This window comes from Nomascus leucogenys, chromosome 18 (genome assembly GCF_006542625.1).
Source record: "Nomascus leucogenys isolate Asia chromosome 18, Asia_NLE_v1, whole genome shotgun sequence".
Lineage (NCBI taxonomy): Eukaryota > Metazoa > Chordata > Mammalia > Primates > Hylobatidae > Nomascus > Nomascus leucogenys.
This window is the reverse complement of record NC_044398.1, coordinates 48950483-48974252: the sequence shown is the minus strand read 5'-3', so window position 1 is coordinate 48974252 and position 23770 is coordinate 48950483. Positions and strand designations below refer to the sequence as shown.

At 39.7% G+C, this 23770-nt stretch overlaps 1 long non-coding RNA gene across 1 annotated transcript in view; it reads left to right on the top strand.

Annotated features, from left to right (window-relative positions):
- Positions 1–547: 547 nt before the first annotated feature.
- The window catches only part of LOC115831242, a 96540-nt gene continuing 73317 nt past the window's right edge, over positions 548–23770 (top strand). Inside the window, exons 1-2 of the long non-coding RNA XR_004026768.1 lie at positions 548–682; positions 3622–3756. This is a non-coding gene — a long non-coding RNA (uncharacterized LOC115831242). The remainder of the gene's footprint in view (positions 683–3621; positions 3757–23770) is intronic.

Here is a 23770-nt window from a genome sequence, read left to right as displayed (position 1 = left end):
GCCACATTATCTATGACGACAGTGACAAGGCCAAAGGTGAGAAAATCTACATGAATTATTCTCTCAAAAGTATTCAGATAAGGGTAGAAAAGACCAGATGTTTCCTTTCTAAGTGACAAAGGGCTTGAGAATAAAAGGTAGGAAGAACAACTTGAAAGATTTACTTGGGCTTCTTTCTCAGTACCTGAGAATATCACTAAGTTCCCCAAAAGCATTGCACCCCTGGATTCTAATCTGTTTTATTTTTATGAGACAGGGTCTTGCTCTGTCTCCTAGGCTGGAGTGCAGTGGCATGATTACAGCACACTGCTGCCTCGAACTCCTAGGTTCAAGTGATCCTCTCACCTTGGCCTCCCAAAATTCTGGGGGTACAAGCATGAGTCACCATGCCTGGCCATCCCTGGATTCTAGATCAGGGCCTGGCACATAATAGATGTTCAGTAAATATTAAACAGATGTATGAATCAGACAGTCCTGGGCGTCTACGTATCTTTATCTACCAAGAGTTTTGTGGGTTTTTTTGTTTATTTTTTTGAGACAGAATCTCACTCTGCAGTCACCCAGGCTGGAGTGCAATGGTGCGATCTTGGCTCACTGCAAACTCCACCTCCCAGATGTAAGCGATTCTTGTGCCTCAGCCTCCCCAGTAGCTGGGATTAAAGGCATGCGCCACCATGCCCAGGTAATTTTTGCATTTTTAGTACAGACAGGGTTTTGCCATGTTGGCCAGACTGGTCTCGAACTCCTGGCCTTAAGTGATCTGCTTACTGAGAGCTAATTCAAGAAAAACTGCTAAATTATAAGCTCCTGAAGGCAGAGATTGGGTCCTTATAGGACCTGGCAAAATTATCAGCAAAGGTTTCTTGAAATGAATTTGCCAAGAGCTCTTCTAGACAGGGGGAAAGTGAGGAAACATAAAAGCTAATAATAAAGATTGGAAAAGGACATATGTATGTATTGGACAAATCCAGCATTTCTTGAAAATTCATGTATTGATTCATTGATGACATATAAGCAAAGATAAAGTCATCTTTAACCGTCAATGTTAATACTTATTCAGTAAGAGAAACAGCATGACTCAAGTCAATGGATTTAGGGACATTAATTTGGCAGTTTTAGGGCAAAATTCTAAGTGGTTGATGATAGTGAAAAATTGAATTGCCTTAAATGCCTAACAGTAGGGAACTTGTTAAATAAACTATGATGCTTTCATGCAATTATGTTTTCAGATAAAATCATGTTTTCAAAAACTATATATGGACATGGAGAAATTTAAATGTGTTAAGTCAAAAAGATATGGTGGCTGAAACTGTTGACTTCCTACCCATACCACTTCCCTCTCCTTCCTAACACCTCTTAATTTTGGTGGGCTTTCTATTCTCTGCACAGCTGTGTGCTTCAGGGGAGGCAGTCGCCAGCCCTGCCCTGGGGAATGAATCATCAGTGAGTGGTGAATGTGAATTCCCCTGGCTAGTGATCTTCTGAGTCCGGGGAGTATGATTCATTCCAGGCCAGTGAGGTGGATGAGAGTGGAGAGGCTTCTGGAAAAGCTTCCCTCTATCTTTAAAAGCAGGAAACAAAGTCATGCTTCCATTAAATGTTAGGAAAACTTCCCTCTATCTTTAAAAGCAGGAAACAAAGTCATGCTTCCATTAAATGTTAGACTCTACATGTGATAAAGCCACCATGCAGCCAGGCCTGAGGCTGAGCTGACAGGCCTGGGAATGTGGAAAAATGCAAAGGCCCCAGCTGATTGATCTGCTGCTCTGTTGACTTATTATCCTTGGAGGCTGCAGGTCAGTGACCAAACACCCACCCACTGCAAATCAGTTTCCACTACGGCTGATTTGCTGGATTTACTCACTTCTTTTAACTATTTAGATATTGTTGACTGATTTTCATTTTGTCTTCATAACAGCATTTAAGGAATATTAAAATTGTCTCAATCCTAGCTCCTTGTTGAGTAACTGGAGACTGACTTTTGATGAGTTGTCCAGCTAAGTAACTCATCTTATTTCCAAACTTATTATGTGAGCTAATTGTTTCTTATAGTTTAAACCAATTGCAATATTGAGTCCAGGTTTTCTCTTAATTACAACTAAAAGTATACTAATGGGATACGTGTAGAATAAGAGAGAGAGAGAAATTGGGGGGTGTGGAGAGAGAGAAAGAATGAATTATTTCTGGGTTGTAGGATTGGGAATATAGCTGATTTATGCCTTTACTGTATATTCATCTTTGTATTTCTCTATTTTCTAAATTTTCTGTAATGAACATATATTGCTGTTATGAACAAAGTGGAAAGTTGTTCTTTGTTTTGAGATGGAGTCTTGCTCTGTTGCCCAGGCTGGAGTGCTGTTGCTCAGTCTGGGCTCACTGCAACCTCTACCTCCCTGGTTCAAGTGATTCTCATGCCTCAGCCTCCTGAGTAGCTGGGATTACGTGCATGTCACCACATCCAGCTAATTTTTGTATTTTTAAGTAGAGACAGGATTTTGCCATGTTGCTCAGGCTGGTCTCAAACTCCTGCCCTCAAGGGATTGGTCCTCCTCAGCTTCCCAAAGTGCTGGGATTACAGGCATGAGCCACCATACCCAGCCCTGAAAGTTGTTCTTAAAAACTGGTTTGAGGGCTATAAAAGGTATGAGTGCTAATCTCAGAGGATTGCAGAATCATTGAGAACTGACATCTAGAGCTTAATAAAGTGGTGGCTGGGCTGGTGAGGCTTCACAAACAAGGAGTGATTGAATTAATTCTAGAAGACTGAGTATGCGTAGGATGAGTAGGAAGAGGTGAGGCTTAGGACCTCTCGATCCATTGTTTGTGATTTGGTAGGGGAGGACTGAAAGGCCATATTTACAATATTTAGGCCAGGCGTGGTGGTTCATGCCTGTAATCCCACCACTTTGGGAGGCCGAAGTGGGCAGATCACGAGGTCAGGAGTTCGAGACCAGCCTGGCCAACATGGCGAATCCCCGTATCTACTAAAATACAAAAAATTAGCCAAGCGTGGTGGCGGGTACCTGTAATCCCAGCTAATCAGGAGGCTGAGGCAGGAGAATTGCTTGAACATGGGAGGTGGAGGTTGCAGTGAGCCAAGATTATGCCATTGCACTCCAGCCTGGGCGATGAGAGCAAGACTGTATCACACACACACACAAAAAAGCCACAATATTTATTGTCTCTTCCATGCATGATGCTTTACAAATACGTCATCTCCTTTCATCATCACAATTGTGAAAGTAGGTAGTATTATCTTCATTTTGTAGAGGTAAGAAGTGAAGCTCAAAGGTGCACAGAAGTAATAAATATTGGACCTATGATTTTAATGCACAGCTGGCATTAAACGTTGTGTGCAACACCCCTCACAGATGAGCTTACTGGAAGTGAAAATCAGAATATCAGAGCCAAAGAAAAGATTCTGACAAAAAGCTGTTGTGATTGTAAGTGACAGGAACCCAACTCTTAAGTACTTAAGAAGTACTTAAGCAAAAATGGGAATTTATTGCCTTAGGTAGCTAGAAAAGAATGGAGTGAAACCAGCAAAAGGCTTGACTGTGCCTGGGGTGAAGGAAGGTGTAGACTGTACAAGAGGTATTGAAGCATCTTTTTCCACCTTAGGAGACAGCTTCCCAAGGCTGGAAAGAGGGGAGTGCGGAACATGCCTCCACCATACCACTGCCCACCTCCTGTGACCTCTGCAGCAAAACCTGAAGACCCAAAGAGGCAGCTTCTCAAAGTAAAAGTGGAATGAAGGTCAGGTTGGTCTAAAAACCCATCCAACAATTTGTGGAAAGTGTTTACATCATTTTGTTATTTATATGTCATTGCTTTTTGCATCATATTGTTTGTCCTTACAACAAATCTGGACACAGCAAGTTGTTCATTTGCAGAGAAAGACACCTTACTCACACTTCCTGTCATCCAGCAGCAAAGAATACTGACCATAGAGTGACCTTTAAGTGTAAGGCTTTAATGAGCATTAGGCTCAATGCCTGTTTTCCAACCTGGTGCAAAATATTTATATTTTAGAAATTGTGATTTTTAACATTACTGCAAGAAAGAGGGGCTTCTATTTCCTTTTTCCTCTATTTAGTCCCTAGATTAAGGGTCGGCAATTTTTTTCTACAAAGGACCAAATTGTAAATATCTTTGACTTTGCAAACCATGTGATCTCTGTGGCAACTGCTCAACTGCCTTTGTCTTGCAAAAGCAGCTGTGGATGATATGTATGCAAATGAACATGGCTGTGTTCCAATAAAACTTTATTTTCAAAAACAGGAAGTCAGCCAGATTTTGTTCACAGGTCTTGGTTTGCCCTAGATCACTGTTTTTTACCCCCCAGTTTAAAATAATCATTTTTTGGTTGGTTTTAAACCCATGCCAGAGCAAGAGAATTTCACAATTTTCTATGGGTATACTATGTTTTAGTTGTTTGAATGATTGTCCAAAGAATCAGTCCACAATAGGAATTATTGTTACTTGTTTTGTGTTTCTGTTGGTTCCAGAGAGGAATAATCTTATCAAGTCATGTAAGTTAAAAAATTAAAATTAGTAAAACTATAGCAATAGAAAAATAAATTTAATGTTTTTAAACCTTGCATTTAAAAGGTAAATTTGGCTGGGGGCAGTGACTCACACCTGTAATCCCAGCATTTTGGGAGGCTGAGGCCGCTGGATCGCTTGATCCCAGGAGTTCAAGACCAGCCTGCACAACATGGCGATACCCCATCTCTACAAAAAATACAAAAATTAGCTGGGCGTGGTGGCGCACACCTGTAGCTACCTTGTGGAGCTGAGGTGGGAGGACCCCTTGAGCCCGGGAAGTCAAGGCTGCAGTGAGCCGAGATGGTGCCACTGCACTCCAGCCTGGGCGACAGAGTGAGACCTTGTCTCAAAAATAAATAAATAAATAAAATAAAAGGTAAATCTGATTAAGAAAAAGAAAGATGCAAAGTGAACTGTGAGTAGATGGAGGGATCATAAATTTGGGGGACCAATAAATATTTTCCTCACTGTGGTGGGGAAATTGATAGGTGAAATAATAGAGTAGCTGTTATTTTAAGTCTGTAGGAATTTTTGCCCAATGACAAATGTGGAATTCAAAACGCATTTATAGGTTGTGCCTGACTAGTTTTCTTTTTCTTTTCTGATTAATAACAATGTATTACTATGTGTTTAAAAAATCCAGACTTACATAGCATTTTAATAATTGTTCATATACAGCATTAAATGCACAACTATCTTATTTAAACTTAAAAAGAAACTCCATTTTGGTGATAGCTATTAGCATCTCTTATAGCATGACTAGAAAACATCCTCAGAAATATAAGCCTACCTCACATGTACATGGTAACCTTGGAAATTAGGGTGTGTTGGCATTATTATTCTTACCTTCAGATATAAAACAACATGGAGACTGATTTTTCCCAAGTCATATATCTAGTGACCTGCAGATTTTTGGACCCCAAGTCCACATTCTTATACTACACCACAGTTACCAAATTGCCTTTGTTGACATGTAGACTTTTCAATTTGCAATTGCTTTACACATTAAAAAAAAATTGTGAATAAGAGAACAAACTATTTCAGTTTTCAGTTGCAACTTAGAGAACAATTAAATAATAACAAAAACATAGTATGTGTTTTGGGTGTATCACTTAAATCAGTAGAATAAAGGGGTAGAAATAAATATGTATGTGGACTTTTTCTTCTTTTCTTTTTCTTTTTTTTTTTTTAATTTGAGATAGGTCTTGCTCTGTCACCCAGGCTGGAGTGTAGTGGTGCCATCACTGCTCACTGCAGCCTCAACCTCCCAGCCTCAAGTGATCCTCCCACCTCAGCCTCCGGAGTAGCTAGGACTACAGGCATCTATGTGACCACGCCTGGCTAATTTTTTTTGTATTTCTTGTAGAGTCTGGGTTTCGCCATGTTGCTCGGCCTGGTCTCAAACTCTTGGCCTCAAGTCTCTGGCTCAGCCTTCCAAAGTGCCAGGATAACAGGCGTGAACCACGACACCCAGCTTGTTTTGTGTACTTCTAGGGGCTCAGGTGAACCACATGAGTTCCTGGATGTGATTCCATGTTTCACAGTGAATTCATGTTTTTGACCCAATCATGACCATTTAGACTGTTTAAGAAGGCTGTGTACCAGCTTTAATATTGTATTTTATGATATTAGTGATCCCTGAATTTTATATGAAAAAATATTATTTTACTGAGTGATTTAGTAGGCTTGATCATTTTCCTTGCAGCTTTCATATTTTGCGACACACTGATTTAAGGACCAAGTCTATATCTGAATGTGAAAAATCTGCAATGAGGATAGCAAACAATTACATTGTTTTCATAGAAAAATTATTTGATAGTTTCCATGTATTGATGATTTCAGTCGAATCTATTCTGCATTTAACCAACAATCAGTAGTTCCCAAGCTACTCCTTAGTTTTAGCTTAAACACATAGTACATGCTTAATAAACATTAGTTGAATGAATGAATGAATAAATGAATGAATGAATGACTAAAGACTTTCAGGACCTGGAAGGGAGGATGTAAAGAACCCAGGGCCAAGTGTCATGCAAGCACCGGAGCATCTAGATCCCCTCCGGACACCAGCTTCCTTTCCCACAACCCAAATGTTCTTTTCCTTTTATGAATTTTCTTTAATCATGGCAAAATCTATATAATATAAAATATATCATTTTAACTGTTTGTAAGTGTACAGTTTGGTGTTATTCAGTACATTCACATTGTTGTACAACCATCACCACCAACTATCTCCAGAGCTTTTTCTTCCTCCCCAACTGACATCCTGTACTCATTAATCAATAACTCTCCATTCACGGTCCCTCGAGGGAGACTATTCTTGTTATTTTCTTTTTTTTTTTTTTTAATAGTTGCCATTCTAAGGGTATGGCCTAATTAGTTTTTAACTGGGCAAGAAAATGAAGCAAAAAGAGAGCAAATGAGCATGAGAATCCAGTAACAACCAAGCAGAACCATTCTACTTTTGTCTCTCTGAATGTGACATTCTAGGTACCTTATATAAGTGGAACGATACAACATTTGCCCTTCTGTGTCTGGCTGATTTCACTTGGCATAATGTCTTCAAGGTTTCATCAACATTGTAGCATGTGCAAGACTTTTAATTCCTTTTTTTTTTTTTTTTTTGAGGCAGAGTCTCACTCTGTCACCCAGGCTGGAGTGCAGTGGCGCCATCTTGGCTCACCGCAACCTCCACCTCCTAGGTTCAAGGGATTCTCCTGCCTCAGCCTCCCGAGTAGCTGGGATTGCAGGTGCCCACCACCATAATTTTTGTATTTTTAGTGGAGATGGGGTTTCACCATATTTGCCAGGCTGGTCTTGAACTCCTGGCCTCAAGTAACCCACCCACCTTGGCCTCCCAAAGTGCTGGGATTATAGGCGTGAGTCACCATGCCCGGTCCTTCATTCCTTCCTAAAGCTGAATGATACCCCACTATGTGCCATTGTATGTATGTACCACATTTTGCTTATCCATTAATCCATCAGTAGACATTTGGGTTGTCTCCACCTTTTGGCTATTGTGAATGATGCTGCTATGAACATGGATGTAGAAATATCTGCTTGAACCCCTACTTTCAATTCTTTTGGGAATATACCCAGAAGTGCCATTGCTGGATCTATGATAATTCTGTTTAACTTTCTGAAGAACTGCCATACTGTTTTTTTGTTTGTTTTGTTTTTGTTTCTTGAGACAGAGTCTAGCTCTGTTGCCCAGGCTGGAGTGCAGTGGCTCCATCTCAGCTCACTGCAACCTCTGTCTCCCACGTACAAATGATTTTCCTGCCTCAGCCTCCCCAGTAGCTGGAACTACAGGCACGCTTCACCTCACCCAGATAATTTTTGTAGTTTTAGTAGAGACGGGATTTCACCACGTTGCCCAAGTTGGTCTCGATCTCCTGGGGTCAAGCCATCCACCCGCTTTGGCCTTTCAAAATGCTGGGATTACAGGTGTGAGCCACCGTGCCTAGACTGCCATACTGTTTTTTTTGTTGTTGTTGTTGTTTACAGCGGCTGCACCATTTTACATTTTCACCAGCAATGTGCAGGGGTACTGATTTCTCTACATCCTCATCAACACTTGCTATTCTCTGTTTTGCTTGTTTTTTTCTTAAGAGTTTCCATTCTAAGGGTATGACCTAATTAGTTTTTAACTGGGTGAGAAGATGAAGAAAAAAGAGAGCAAATGAACATGAGAATCCAGTAACAACCAAGCAGAACTAAAGACTCAAGACTTTCTATAAGCAGCCACGGACTATCCCTTTGCCTTGGCCTGTTATGGTTATTCCTGAAGCAGTGAGATCTCAATACACTAATAAGAAAACAGAGGCACGCACCAGTTATGTTTTATGTCATCTAGGTTATGACTTCAAACTGTTATTCTCTGGAGTCATAAATAGAGCCTTCGGGTGAAATAACCTTATAAAAAGTCTTTGGGATTCAATGTTAACTATTTTTTTGCATAGAATCCAGGATCACTTCCCAAATCCCTCTCCTTCACAAAGCATACTCTTTCTGAATATATATAGCAATTTATATATAATTCCAAATATATATGGCAGTTTAAGAACATACAATAAGATCAAAGAATTCAGAAAAAATAGAGGAAACAAGCATTTAGATCAGGATTATCACATGTGTGAATTGATATTACTTTATACTATTTTTCTCCAAAATCGGTGGAAACTCCCCAATTCCAGCACTTGTTAAGAGTCCAGTGTTTAATCATTCCTTAAGTGCTCCCTTCCACTGCCCTCCCTGACACCTAAGCACACCCTTGGGCTCCCATGTCCTCAAAGTGCCATCTGCCTGACTACCACACCTGAGAGAGAACAGTACTCATATCAGAACAATTTAACCTTGCTATTGTTTCTCACTGACAAATGGAGTTTTGCTGCATATTTGTCATCCTCTGGCAACAGATGGTGCTGGTCTACTTCACAGCAATTCTGCTCCATCCAGGTGCCCTCATAATCCTCCTGTAGGGAACAAGCTTAGCTGTGTGTGTTCCCAGCTCAAGTTCTCTCTTCAGTGAATACAACCATGCTCAGCAATTGTTCCCAGGACATAGGCACTATACCCATCAGAATAGCTGCATTTGGAGGAACTTTTATAATAGCATCAGTTTTGTGCTAGTCCAAACCAGCTCTCTTCCACAAATTCTGGGGGCTGGGCTTTAGTCTTGGTTACCAGTTTGGACACCCATTTCCTCAAGATAATTTTTGAAATAGACTTTATTTTTTAGAGCAGTTTTAGGTTCATAGCAAAATCAAGCAGAAAATAGAGAGTTCCCATCTAGTGGTATACAGAATAGTTTACTGCTCCCAGAATCTTTCTATGTGCTGCCTATTCTTTCTCCCTCCCCACTATCTCCTGATCTTTTTATCTCTTTATAGTTCTGCCTTTCCTAGAATGTTGTAAAATTGCAATTATACAGTATTTAGCTTTTTTGGAGTGGCTGCCTTCACTTAACATATGCATTTAAGTTTCTTCCATGTCTTTGTTTTTTGAAACAGGATCTTGCTCTGTCACCCAGGCTGGAGTGTAGTGGAATGCTCTTGGCTCACTGCAATCTCCACCTCCTGGGTTCAAGCAATTCTCCTTCCTCAGCCTCCTAAGTAGCTGGGACTACAGGCGTGCACCCCCACGCCCAACTAATTTTTGTATTTTTAGTAGAGATGGGGTTTCACCATGTTGGCCAGGCTGGTCTTGAACTCCTGGCCTCAAGTGATTCACCCATCTCATCTTCCCAAAGTGCTGTGATTACAGGCACGAGCCACTGCATCCAGCTTGATAACTCATTTTTTTGGTATTTGTGGACCTAAGTTTTAAACTTTTTTGGGTAAATTCCAAGGAGTGCAATTGCTGGAATGTATGGTAAGAGTATGTTTAGTTTTCTAAGAAACTTCCAAACTGTCTTCCAAAGCGGTCGTACCATTTTGCATTTCTACCAGCAAGGAATGAAAGTTCCTGCTGCTTCACATCCTTACCAGCATTTAGAGTTATCTGTATTCTGAGTTTTGGTCATTCTAATAAGTGTATAATGGTATCTCACTATTGTTTTTGGCAATTGACTAACGAAATTTGATGTTAAGCATCTTTAATATGTTTATTGGCCTTCTATATATCTTCTATGGTGAGGTATCTATTTGGATCTTTTGCCTATTTTTTTAACTAGGTTGTCTATTAGTCCATTCTCACATGCTAATAAAAACATACCCAACACTGGGTAATTTGTAAAGGAAAAAAGTTTAATTGACTCACAGTTCAGCATGGCTGGGGAGACCTCACAACCATGGCGGAAGGCGAAGGAGGAGCAAAGGCACATATTACATGGTGGCAGGCAAAAGGCACGTCTTACATGGCAGCAGGAAGGAGAGTGTCTGTGCAGAAACTCCCCTTTATAAAACCATTAGCTCTTGTGAGATTTATTCACTATCTCGAGAGCAGCACAGGAAAGACTTGCTCCCATGATTCAATTACCTCCCACCGGGTCCCTCCCACAACATGTGGGAATTATGGGAGCTACAATTCAAGATAAGCTTTGGGTGGGGACATAGCCAAACCATATCAGGTTGTTTGTTTTCTTATTGTTGAGTTCCAAGAATTCCTCGTATACATATTTTGGATAGCAGTCCTTTATCAGATAGGTCTTTGCAATTACTTTTCTCCCAGTCTGTTGCTTATTGTCTTCTCTCTGCAGTGTCTTTTGCAGAGCACCTCAGGATAATTTTACTTCTGGAAACTCACATTTCTTCTATGCCACTGGGCCTTAGTATGGACCAAAATTACTCTGTTTTAAAATTCCTTCCCCAGAGACTGCATTCTTCTTAAGCAGATTGAACCACATCCTCCCTAATAACCAATTTTGAATAGTAGGGATTCAGGTCAACTCTACTTAGTCACAGAAGGCTCTGTTACACCCAAATCTGATGACATGCTGTCTAGACACCCACATTTGCCTGAAAGGGTCACACAGATGACCCATGACAGGAAAAACATCTGACTAAAAAAATTTCTTGGGGCCAGGCACAGTAGCTTATGCTTCTAATCCCAGCACTTTGGGAGGCTGAGGTGGGCAGATTGTTTGGGGCCAGGAGTTCCAGACCAGCTTAGCCAACATGATAAAACCCTGTCTCTACTAAAAGTACAAAAATTAGCTGAGCGTGCTGGCATGCACCTGTAGTCTTAGCTACTGGGGAGGCTGAGACAGGAGAATTGCTTGAGGCGGAGGTTGCAGTGAGCTGAGATCCCACCACTGCACTCCAGTCTGGGCAACAGAGTGAGACTTCATCTTAGAAAAACAAAACAAAACAAAACAAAAAGCAAAAACATTCTTGATTAAAATATATAGTTCTAAAACTATTCTGTAGGACACTGTAATGATGGATATATATAATTATGCATTTGGCAAAACCTATAGAATGCATAACACAAGGAGTGAATCCTAATGTCAACTATGGACTTTAATAATAATAACGTATCAATATTAGCTCATTAATTATAACAAATGCATCACACTAATTCAAGATGCTAGTAATAGGTAAAATTATGTGTGTGTAGTGGGTATATGGTAATGCTCTTTATTCTGTGACCAATTTTTCTGTAAATCTATAACTGTTCTAAAAAAGTCTATTAATTAAAATAAATACACTGCCTCAAATATATGTTTTATTTATATATCAATTTAGTTCATTTGTTTGAAGAATATTTTGCAATGGTAAAAACAACCATTAAGGTACTATCTTACATTTAATAAATGTTGATCAATTCATTAAAGTGAAAGTTTAATTATTTGAGTAATTACATGTGGTATCTTTTTTTTTTTTTTTTTGAGACACTTGCTTTGAGTCTTTCTTTGTCGCCCAGGCTGGGGTGCAGTGGCGCAATCCCGGCACACTGCAACCTCTGCCTCCTGGGTTCAAGCGATTCTCCTGCCTCAGCCTCCCGAGTAGCTGGGATTACAGGCACGTGCCACCACACCCAGCTAATTTTTGTATTTTCAGTAGAGACAGGGTTTCACCGTGTTGGCCAGGCTGGTCTTGAACTCCTGATCTCATGATCCACCCACCTCAGCCTCCCAAAGTGCTGGGATTACAGGCTTGAGCCACTGCGCCCAGCCTAAATGTGGTATCTTAAACATACACCTTTGATATTCTGCCTCCCCACCATCCCCCTCCCCCACCAGTTCTTTATTAAAGCAACTCAACAAACATAGAAGGAGAAATTCTATCTGCCCTCCCCCACTAGTTCTTTATTAAAGCAACTCAACAAACATAGAAGGAGAAATTATATCTGCCACTGGAAACTAAAAGGTATTCTTATACTTCTGAGATTGTGGAAGGCAAAATTCTTTTTTTTTTTTTAATTTAACTTTTAAGTCCAGGGGTACATGAGCAGGTTTGTTATATAGATAAACCTTGTGTCATAGGGGTTTGTTTTACAGATTATTTCATCACCCAGGTAGTATCCATTAGTTATTTTTCCTGATCCTCTACCTCCTCCCACTCTCCACCCTCTGATAGGCTCCAGTGTGTATTGTCACCCTCTCTGTGTCCATGTGTTCTCATTTAGTTCCTACTTATAAGTGACAACATGCAGTATTTGGTTTTCTGGTCCTGCATTAGTTTGCTAAGGATGATGGCCTCCAGCTCCATCCATGTTCCTGCAAAGGATATTATCTCATTCTTTTTTATGGCTGCATAATATTCCATGATGTATACATACTACATTTTCTTTATCCAGTCTACCACTGATGTGCATTTAGGTTGATTCCATGTCTTTGCTGTTGTGAATAGGCCTGTGGTGAACATACGCATGCATGTGTCTTTATGATGGGATGGTTTATAATCCTTTGGGAATACACCCAGTAATGGGATTGCTGGGTTGAATGGTATTTCTGTTTTTAGGTCTTTGAGGAATCACCACACTGTCTTCCACAATGGTTGAACTAATTTACACTCTCATCAACAGTGTGTAAGTGTGGAAGGCAAAATTCGAAGCGGGTCCCAACTCCCAACCCCAGATGTACATGGTTTATTTGTGGAAGAAATGCGGGAGTGTGGAGGGAATCTGTGACTATGATGGGATAATTGCTCCATTAATTAGACTGCATCATATGGCACATGGTGGTGGCATAATCACTCCCTTGATTGCATCACATTTTATGAGACTCCCATGGAGCAGATTGGAAGAAACTTAGAAGTCAGAGATTTGCTTCTGCTGACCTGGAAAAGAGCAAATGAACTGCCTTTGAAGGCCATGTGGCAAGAGACTGCAAGTGGCCTTTAAGAATTGAGGGTAGTTCCTAGCAAGAACACAGGGATCTCGGTCACACAGCCGCAAGGAAGTGAATTCTGCCAGACACCCAAATGAGCTTGGAAGAGGACCTGGAGCTCCATATGAGAACTGCAGCTATGGCCAACGCTGATTGTAGCCTTGCAGGGGATCCAGCTGTACCTGGACTCCTGGCCCGTGGGAACCATGAGATAACAAATGCATGCTGATTTAAGCCATTAAGTTTGTGGTACTTTGTTCCACAGCAAGAGGAAATGAATACAGAGGGTGTAGAGCGGAAATCACATTACAGAAAAGACCATGTGCTCTTGCTCACCTTTGCTGGGGAAGCCCGTGGACTCCATGGTCAGAAGCCTTGTTTGAGGGGGTCCTCTCACTGCCTCAAATCTCCTCAGGCAGTCAGAGGAGCAGATTCAGTGAGACTTGTCACTGACCCACTGCTGCCTGCCTCGATGGAGAGGAATTAGCACAACCGGAAGAGGAGCCCTGTTCACCTGCTGTGTGCCCTCACCCCCAGCCCCGCTGAGAAAAAGCTCAAGCCCTCCTGTTTATCAACTCTCAGACCATTTCCTTTGCGGAAATCCCAGAGCCAGAGCTCTGCAAGAACTTAAGAAACTTGTTTCAGCTAATAATACTAAATAAGCTAGACAATAATAACAAACCACTAGCTACAAGGGTAGAACTGTCTGGTGAAAACGAGGGCACCAGATTGACCACTCAGAACAAATGAACCTTTCTGAAACAGGAACCAGGAGAGAGTTTAGAAGAAATATTCTAATTCACATTCACAATGATTGGAGAGATCACTTTAAAAAATGTCTTTCATGAAAAAGAAATACTCTGAAATAATTCTTTGAAAAGAAAACCATAATTGTCAAAATATAAATCTAAATAACAACAGTGAATAATATAATAGACAATTCCAAACACTGAATGATATTGACAGAATGTGCACATAAGAGAGAGGTCATGAGAAAGGATAAGTATCTTGGAGAACAGATTTGGAAGTCCAATCTAAAAATAACGGGAGTTGTAAATGCAAGAAAAAAATGCAATGAAGAACAAACAATCAGTGAAATAGTAGAAAATACTTCCTCAGAGCTGAAAAAAGGGCTGTGTCTGTAGATTGAAAAAGTTCACCAATTTGTGATGGCCTTATTTTTCAAAAGCCCATTTCTAATGTCAAGAACTGTGAAGGCTCTGAGAGTTAACCATAGTGGCAAGTTAACAAAGCAAAGGAGTCTAACTCACCATCCTAGATATTCAGGGATGCAGAATGTAAATGTATAGCAACCATGTGCACTTTTTGGATAATTATACCTGTGAAAATACTCTAGTTAAATAAAAACAGAGTAAAATGACAAAAAAGAAAAAACCCACAATATACAAGTAGTAAAAATTTACAAGTAGTAAAAATTCAATGAAACATAGATTAAATCTAAATAAATTTTCATAAGTGAAATGTGATGCAGTTAAAAATAATCTTGAAAAAGAAGAGGTATATTATAAGAAAATAATTTTTTGAGCATCTGAAAAATTAGGCAGATTATTCACTAAAACCTTGAGGCAGGAGAGAGGGAGGGAGGAAAAAGTAAAAGCTTGCAGAAGGTCCCAATCACATTTCTTTGTTAAAATATAATAATAGGCTGGGCATGGTGGCTCACGTCTGTAATCCCAGCACTTTGGGAGGCCGAGGTGGGCAGATCACGAGGTCAGGAGTTCAAGACCAGCCTGACCAACATGGTGAAACCCGGTCTCAAAAATACAAAAATTAGCTGGACGTGATGGTGCATGCCTGTAATCCCAGCTACTCAGGAGGCTGAGGCAACCGAATTGCTTGAACCCAGGAGGTGGAGGTTGCAGTGAGCCGAGATCACACCGCTGAACTCTAGTCTGGGTGACAGAGCGAGACTCTGTCTCAAAAAAAAAAAAAAAAAAATATATATATATATATATAAAATAATCTACTGGTAGAATGAATATATAGAGCTGTCTAGTCCATGAAAAAAAAACAAAAGAAGAAGATATGAAAACTGGTTTAATGAAAAATAAATCAAGAGGGGAGAAATGAAATAAACAATAGTAGAAGGCCAGAAATAGTGGCTCATGCCTGTAATCCCAGTACTTTGGGAGGAAGGAAGATTGCTTGAGCCAGGAGTTTGAGGCCAGCCTGGGCAATATAGTGAGACCCTGTCTCTACAAAAAATAAAAATAAATTAGCTGGGCATAATGGTGCACGCCTGTAGTGCCAGCAACTTGGAAGGCTGAGGTTGGAGAATTGCTTGAGCCAGGGAGGCTGAGGCTGCAGTACAGCCTGGGTGTCAGAGCAAGACTGTCTCAAAAAGAACAAAAAAACACCAAAAAACAATGGTAGGAGAGGAGAGATTTCTGTCGTGTTTCCTCATGCGAGCCTGCCTTTAACCAGGGCCTTCCCTACAGGGAAGCAGCTTACGGGTGTTAAAAGGGAAGAACTCATGGTTGACTCCATCTCACTCATCTTTTCTTTTCCTGCATTTGGTGGGCAAATGAACTCAGGGCTTGTCTCAAGCTGTTTGTACTGCTATAGCAAAATACCACACACTGGGGCATTTGTGAAGAACAGAAATTTATTTTCTCACAGTTCCAGGGGCTGGGAAATTCAAGATCGAGTTGCCGGCAAGTTTGTTGTCTGATGAAGGCTGCTCTCTGCCTCCAGGATGGAGCCTTGTTGCCACATCCTCCAGAGGGGAAGAATGCTGTGTCCTCACATGGTAGAAGGTGGGAGAGCAAGAGAGCTGAACGCTGCCTTAAGTCTCCTTTATAAGGGCCTTTATCCCATTCATGAGGGAGGAGCCCTCATAACCCAATCACCTCTAATGGCCCTACTCCCACTTTTTAAAAAATAAACTTGTTTTTAATTTTTTATTTTTTTTGAGATGGAGTTTCACTCTTGTTGCCCAGGCTGAAGTGCAATGACATAATCTCAGCTTACTGTAACCTCCGCCTCCTGGGTTTAAGCAATTCTCCTGCCTTAGCCTCTTGAGTAGCTGGTATTACAGGCATGTGCCACCATGCCCGGCTAATTTTTGTATTTTTAGTACATACGGGGTTTCTCCACGTCAGTCAGGCTGATCTTGCACTCCTCACCTCAGGTGATCCACCCTCCTTGCCCTCCCAAAGTGCTGGGATTACAGGCATGAGCCACTGCGCCTGGCCAAAAAATCAGCTTTTATTCTAGGTTCAGGAGGTACATGTGCAGGTTTGTTACCTGGGCATGCTGCATGATGCTGAGGTTTGGGGTATGAAAGATCCTGTCACCCAGGTACTGAGCATAGCATCCAATAGTTAAGTTAGCCAATCCTTACCCCCTGTCTTTGCCTACCACTTCTAATAGTCTCTAGTTTCTATTGTAGCCATTTTTATGTCCATGAGTATCCAATTTTTAGCTCCCACTTATAAGTGAGAATATGTGGCATTTGGTTTTTCTATTCTTGCATTGATTTGCTTTTTTTCTGGATATATACCGAGTAATGGGATTGCTAAGTTGAATATTAGTTCTATGTTTTTTGAGAAATCTTCAAACTGCTTTCCATAGTGCCTGAACTCATTTACATTCCCACCAACAGTGTAAAGGAGTCCTGTTTCTCCACAGCCTTACCCATATCTGTTGTGGGGTTTTTTTGACTTTTTCATAATAGCCATTCTGACTGATGTGAGATGATATCTCATTGTGGTTTTGATTTGCATTTATCTGATGATTAGTGATGTGGAGCATTTTGTTGCATGTATGTTGGCTGCTTGTATGTCTTCTTTTGTAAATTGTTCATGTCTTTTGCCCATTTTTAAATGCAGTTATTTGTTTTTTGTTTGTTAAGTTGTTTAAGTTCCTTATAGATTCTGGATATTAGACCTTTGTTGGATGTGTAGTTTGCAAATATTTTCTCTCATTTGGGAGAAATCTGTTAATAATTTCTTTTGCTGTGTAGAAGCTTATTAGTTTAATTAAGTCCCACTTGTCAATTTTTGTTTTTGTTGCATTTGCTTTTCAGGATTTAGTCATAAATTCTTTCCCAAGGCTGATGTCCAGAATGGTGTTTCCTAGGTTTTCTTCTACATTTCTTACAGTTTGAGGTCACAAACATTTAAGTCTTTAATCCATCTTGAGTTAATTTTTGTACATGGTGAAAGGTAGGAGTCCAGTTTTTTTATTCTGCATATAGCTAGCCAGTTATCCCAGCACCATTTATTGAATAGGGAGTTCTTTCCCCATTGCTTATTTTTGTCAACTTTGTCAAAGCTCAGATGGCTGTAGATGTGTGGCTTTATTTCTGAGTTCTTTATTCAGTTCCATTAGTGTATATGTCTGTTTTTGTACCAATACCATGCTGTTTTGGTTATTGCAGCCTTACAGTATAGTTTGAAGTACAGTAATGAATGTCTCTGGCTTTGTTCTTTTTGCTTAGAACTGCTTTGGCTATTCATGCTCTTTTTGGTTGCGTATGCATTTTAGAATAGTTTTTCCTAATTCTGTGAAAAATGATGTTGGTAGTTTGAAAGGAATAGCATTGAATCTGTAGACTGCTTTGAGCAGTATGGCCATTTTAATAATGGCCATACATATTGATTCTTCCAATCTATGAGCATGAAATGTTTTCCCATTTGTTTTGTCATCTATGATTTCTTTTAGCACTGTATTGTAGTTCTCTTTGTAGATATCTTTCACCCCATTGAGTAAGTGTATTCCTAGATATCTTATTTTTTTGGTGGCTATTGTAAATGGGATTGTGTTCTTGATTTGGCTTTTGGCTTGAACTTTATTGCTATATGGAAATGATACTGATTTTCATATATTGACTTTGTATCCTGAAAATTTATTGAAGTTGTTTATCAGTTCCAGGAGCCTTTTTGTGGAGTCTTTAGGGTTTTTTAGTTATAGAATCATATTGTCAGCAAAGAGAGACAGTTGACTTCTTTTCCTATTTGGATGTCTTTTTCCTTCTCTTTCCTGATTGATCTGCTAGTACTTCCAGCACCATATTGAAGTACTGGAAGTAGTGAGAGTGGGCATCCTTGCCTTGTTCCACTTCTCAAGAGGAATACTTCCAGTTTTTGTCCATTCAGTATGATGTTGGCTGTGGGTTGTCATAGATAGCACTTATTATTTTTAGGTATGTTCCTTCTTTCTTGAGGGTTTTTTGTCATGAAAGGATGTGGATTTTATTGAAAGCTTTTTCCACATGTAATGAAGTGATCATATGGTATTTTTTAGTTCTATTTATGTAGTAAATCACGTTTATTGATTGTGTATATTGAACCAACCTTTTATACCAGGAATGAAGCCTATTTGATCACGGTGAATTAACTTTTTGATGTGCTGCTGGATTTGGTTTGCTAGTATTTTGTTGAGGATTTTTGCATCTATGTTCAGCAGGGAGATTGGCCTATAGTTTTGCATCTATGTTCAGCAGGGAGATTGGCCTATAGTTTTCTTTTTTTGTTGTCTCTTTGCCACATTTTGGTATCAGAGTGTTGCTATACTTCATACAATGAGTTTGGGAAGAGTCCTACCTGTTCGACTTTTTGGAATAGTTTCCATATTATTAGTACTAGCTATTTTTGTACATCTGATAGAATTTGGCTGTGAATCTGTCTGGTCCAGTGCTTTCTTTGATTGGTAGATTTTTTATTATTGCTTCAATTTTGGAACTCGATATTGGTCTGTTCAGGGTTTCAATTTCTTCCTGATTGAATCTTGGGAAGTTTTGTGTTTCCAGGTATTTATTAATTTCCTCTAGATTTTCTAGCTTTTGTGCATAGAGATGTTCATAACAGTCTCTGAGGATCTTTTGTATTTCTGTGAGATCAGTTGTAATTCACCTTTGTCATTTCTGATTGTGCTTATTTGGATCTTTCACATGCTCATCCATAAAGCAGGTCTCAATAAATTCAAAAAAATTAAAATCAGACTAACCATATTATCAGACCACAGTCAAATAAAAATAGAAATACCAAGAAGATCTCTTAAAATTGCACAATTACATGAAAATTAAACAACCTGCTCCTGAATGACTTTTGAGTAAGCAATAAAATTAAAGCAGAAATTTTATTTTTTTAATTTTTTTAATTTTTATTATACTTTAGTTTAGTAATTGCACAATGTGCAGTTGTTACATATGATCATTGCATGTTGACTTCTGCAATTAACTGTATTAGCATTATATATTCTAATGCTGTCCCCCCCCCCCCCCAAAGCAAAATTTAAATGCTCTGAAATAAATGAAAACAGAGACACAATATACCAAAATCTCTGGGATGCAGCAAAAGTAGTGTTAAAAGGACAGTTTATAGTGCTAATGCCTACCTCAAAAAGTTAGAAGCATCTCAAACTGATGATCTAACACCATCCCTGGAGGAACTAGAAAAACTAACCCCAGTGCTAGCAGGAGAAAAGAAAGAACTGAAATCAGAGCAGAGCTGAACAAAATTGAGACCCCAAAACTATACAAAGAATCAATGACATTTAAAATCAGTTCTTTGAAAAGATGAACATGATCAATAGACCAGTAGCTATATTAACAAAGAAAAAAAAGACCCCAACTCTTTAATACCACCACAACGACCATTAAATTTCAACACCTGAATTTTGGAGAAAACACATTCAAACCACTCTGTCTCTGCATTTTTTACTGAACATGCTCATCATCGCATAGTGACCAGTTGGAAAGTGAGTGAGAATCCCAAGATTTAGATTTGGGCATGAGCCCAAAGGTGTCTCTTATACCTCATGTCTAAACCATAGTCTTGATACGAGCTTTTACAGAGCTCTGTATTTAGTGCTTGCATAGCTAATCATGGAGTGGACATTGTTTTTCATTTGCTGGCTGTGGAAAGCCCATGGGAAAGAGAATGATGAGCTGGATCACATGATACATCTGGGGAGGGGGTCTCTGACCATATTAGCGTGATGACTAAACTGTTAAAATGTGAACACGTCTTAATAAGTACAGCTTCAGCAGCACAAACAATGACAACAGTGACAACAAAGAGAAATGGACACTTATACAATGTGGTGTAGACTTTGACCCAGAAATTCCTCTTACATAACTTACCTTTGGGAAAATACTTGCTCATGTGTTTCATGAGTTTGCAAAATCCCAATGATGTTTACTGCAGTGTTTTCTTTAATAGAGAAACACCACTGGGAGGAATCTTTCATCAAGAGATGACAGCTTAAATAAATTGTGGGATATTCAGTCAATGACTTCAGCCCATGGAAAAAATGAGATCGATCTCTATATAGTAATCATAAAATTCATTAGGTAAGGAAAGTACATTGCAGAACATTATCTATATTGCGATCATGTGTGTGTGTTTATCCTAAGAAAGAGGTCTGGCAGAGGCTGGGCATGGTGGCTCAGGCTTGTAATCCAGCACTCTGGGGGCTGAGCAGGAAGATCTCTTGAGGCCAGGAGTTTGAGACCAGACTGCTCAACATAGTAAGACCTGCTGTCTCTACAAAAAAATAAAAATAAAAATAATAATGAATAAGTAAAAATTAAAAAAAGAAAGAGATCTGGCAGTATATTATCTCTGGTCTCTGGAGACTGTGGGACTATAAGGGGTATTCACACTTTTTTGTATTCCTGTATTGTTTGAATTTTCTACAATGAGAATGTTAAAAAAAAATTAAAGATAGTCTAATTAATGATAAAGTAGAGTGTATTAGTCTGTTCTCATGCTGCTAATAAAAACATACCCAAGACTGGTTAATCTATAAAGGAAAGAGGTTTAATGGACTCACAGTTCCACATGCATGGGGAGGCCTCACAATCATGGTGGAAGGCAAGGAGAGGCAAAGCCACATCTTACATGGTGGCAGGCAAAGAGAAAATGAAAACCAAGCGAAAAGGGCTTCCCCTTATAAAACCATCAAATCTCGTGAGACTTATTCACTACCATGAGAACAGTATGGGGAAAACAGCCCCCATGATTCAATTATCTCCCACAGGGTCCCTCCCACAACATGTGGGAATTATGGGAGCTACAATTCAAGATGAGATTTGGGTGGGGACACAGCCAAACCATATCATACAGCAAGTCCTCGAATAATGTCTCTTTTCCTTTCATTCAACATCATTTCCTTATAATGTTGATGAGAAGAAAAAATTGATTCCCAGCCAGGGCCACTGTCTGTGTGATGTGTGTGTTCTCCCCATGTCTGTGTGGGTTCTTTCCAGGTACTCCGGTTTCCTCCCACATCCCACAGATATGCACATTAAGTGAATTGTGTCTAAAATTGTCCAGGTAAGGGTGAGTGGGGGTGTATGTGAGTGCGCCCCATGATGGGATGGCATCCTGTTGTGAGTGGGCTCCCACCTTGGACCCTGAGTTTCTGGGAGAGGTTCTGGCCACCAGTGACCCTGAACTGGACTAAGCAGGCAAATCATGTTACTTGTTTCGATTCATCTTTCTTAAATGTTAGGTAGACCTTACATGTATTTCAATGTTTAATATTAGAAGTGCTTTGGGTCTCTATTTGAAAGTTGGGTTATGTTTTTGTGATCAGAAATATGCCAGAGGATCTTAACTCTTGTTTATATCAAGTAGTCTATGATCAAATTGATTTCATTATATATCCTTTCACCTAAAGTTGAAATTTTCAAGAACCTATTGACAACATTAAGTGCGAAACCACTGTACCAGATTTTTTTTTTTTGTACACAAAGAAAAGCCTATAGTGTAATTACTTGGTTTCTTCCATCATTCTGTGTCATTAGCAATGTCACAGAGGCATTTTCCTAGTTGGTTTCTGTAGGATAGATACTCCTTTTTTTTCTTTTTTTGTTATGGAATCTAAGAATAAGTTCATGGGCTCCCTCTGGTTATTTTGTAATGTTTAGATTCCTCATATTATATACTTATTATCATCTGATAACAATATATTATATATAATTGGATACTGATCATCAGAGCATAATAGGCTGTGACAGAAAAGTCTAAAAAATGAGAAGATATATATTTCTTCCAAGTGATTCAAAAAGCTTTATGGGGATAATCACAGAAAATATTAATAGAGTACTAAAAACAAAGTAGAGACAGATGGTATGATTATTTTATGAGTGAGAAAGTGAGGTTTTGGGAGCTATGTGCAATCCAGCAAAATGGAAGTCAAGAATATGTGTAAAAACTTTCCATTGTTTTCCAAACATTCATCCAAGTCCTTTCCCTCTTCCTGAAACATATCTGGTCAAAATTCTTGGTAGTTCTATTTTTTTTTCTTTTGCCAGTAACTATGATGTCACAAGCATCAAAACAATTACTATATGCTTATTAATCATTTCAACTTGTCAGCAAGGTTGTCTTATGTCTGTGGCCTATATCTGCATTAAATTTTTTTAACATTTATTTATTTATTTATTTATTTAGAGATGGAGTTTCACTCTCGCCACCGAGGCTGGAGTGCAATGGCATGATCTCAGCTCACTGCAACCTCTGCCTCCCGGGTTCAAGCGATTCTCCCACCTCAGCCCCCGAAGTAGCTGGGATTACAGGCGCCCCCCACCAGGCCCAGCTAATTTTCGTATTTTTAGTAGAGACGGGGTTTCACCATGTTGGCCAGGCTGGTCTTGAACTCCTGACCTCAGGTGATCCGCCTGCCTCAGCCTCCCAAACTGCTGGGATTACAGGTGAGAGCCACTGTGCCGGCTACTTTTATTTTTTTAGAGATGGGGGTCTCACTCTGTCGCTCAGGCTGGAGTGCAGTGGCTAGATCATAGCTCACCACAGCCTTGAACTCCTGGGCTCGAGGGATCTTCCTGCTTCAGCCTCCTGAGTAGCTTGGATTACAGGGGCATGCCACCAAGCCCGGCTAATTTTTAAAAATTTTTACGTTTTGTAGACGGGGCTCACTTTTTTGCCCAGGCTGGTCTCAAAACTACTGTTTCACGTGATGCATTATTTTTTAACCTACAGCAGTGCTTCAAAGTCACAGAGATTTTTGTCTTAGATCATTAGCTAAACTGCTTCTATTTAGAATTTTTTGTTGTTGTTTTCTTAAAAAAAAAAAAACAAATCTAGAAATAAAGGTAGGAACATTTATCGTTATTTTTCCCCCAAGGTTGAGAACAGTCTCTTTCATCTGTTTTCCAGAATTTTAATAACTGCTTCACAGCCTCTCCTGTGGGTTAGATGTCCTGAGTGTGCTGATGTTTGCAACACTTCCCTTTTCTGCTGTTTGAATCATCTGTAACTTCACAGGGTTAGTAATAAAGTCGGCTGAAGGGCAGATTTCATCCTGACCCTGGCAACAGTCACTCTTACCTAATGCAACTGACTCAGGCTTCTCCTGGGCTCTTTTTTTCACCCCACTAGGCAGATTTCTCTCTATATATGGTAATAATGCTCCCAAGCAGAGGCCGCTGGCTTCCCCAGGAAAACTGGAAAGTGAAATCAC